Consider the following 1,185-nt stretch of genomic DNA (forward strand, 5'->3'; position numbering starts at 1 on the left):
CATAGTTGCCGTCGCCTAGTCCCTGTGGAGAACACGACATCTGTAGTTTGGGCATAAATACCCCACTATAATACAATCTATCATTTTGGCGCCGTTGCCGGGGACTAGCGTCGAACAATTGTGTGAAGCTATAGTTTTTGTTTAAACTTCTAGTGAAATTTATTTCATTGCTTCTTTTACCTTCTTACTTTTTGTTGCTTCGGCTTATTAGGATATTAACTTTCTAACTAGTGTTTATTGTTTATGAGTGTGCGTAGGAAATCTGAACTAATTGCAGGTTGTTCTATAGTTACACTCGGTTAAGATGGCATTGCTTCATGATCTTTGGATGCCCAAAAGTCAGTGCTATATCACAAGACCGGTTTGGCCAACTATTGAGGCAGAGAACTTTGAGCTGAAACCTAGTCTTATTGCTTTGGTTCAACAACAACGGTTTGGAGGACTGCCTACTGAAGACCCTTATGAGCACTTGCTCCGAGTCATGGAGTATTCAGATACAGTAAAGTATCATGGAGTTCCTCAAGATGTTATCAAGTGCATGCTGTTCACATTCTCTCTCCGAGATAATGCTCGTGCTTGGTATCGATCCTTGCCATCAAGATCATTCAGTTGGAATGAGATATCATGAGCTTTCTTGGCTAAATATTTCCCACTACACAAGCAGTCCGCAATTCGAGATGAGATCTTTAGCTTCGTTCAGCGTGAAGGCGAGAGCTTGTATGATGCTTGGGAGAGGTACAAAGCCTTATTTAGGAGATGTCCTAACCACGGGCTCGAGAGATGGTTAGAGCTGCAGTTATTCTATAGAGGATTGACTTCGGACACTCGATCTTTCGTCGATATGGCAGCGGGTGGAGCTATTACAAACAAGACACTTGATGATGCTTTTCTGCTGATTAAGAATATAGCCTTCCACGAACTTCAGTGGTACAATGAGAAGCCCACCTCTGGCCCAGTTGCTTGCTTGCAACAAATCACTTCATCTCAGCAAGAATCTCTTACACAAAAGCCGAAACCAGTTTCTCCGTGTGATAAGATTGAGCTTTCATGGATTATCTTTGATGATGATGACACCATCCTAGTTGACACACACACTTCAGATCATATGGATACTAGCATTCTAGATTCAGTTTTGCATTGTGATGATTCTTCTATGGATGAACCAGAGCTACAGTTAGTTACTTT

At 41.8% G+C, this 1,185-nt stretch overlaps 1 non-coding gene across 1 annotated transcript; it reads right to left on the bottom strand.

Moving 5' to 3' along the window:
* Positions 1–670: 670 nt before the first annotated feature.
* Positions 671–774, bottom strand: LOC119273814. Its single transcript, XR_005134996.1, has one exon. It is a non-coding gene; the product is annotated as a small nucleolar RNA R71 (small nucleolar RNA).
* Between the last annotated feature and the right edge of the window lie 411 nt (positions 775–1,185).

This window comes from Triticum dicoccoides, chromosome 3A (assembly GCF_002162155.2).
Source record: "Triticum dicoccoides isolate Atlit2015 ecotype Zavitan chromosome 3A, WEW_v2.0, whole genome shotgun sequence".
NCBI lineage: Eukaryota > Viridiplantae > Streptophyta > Magnoliopsida > Poales > Poaceae > Triticum > Triticum dicoccoides.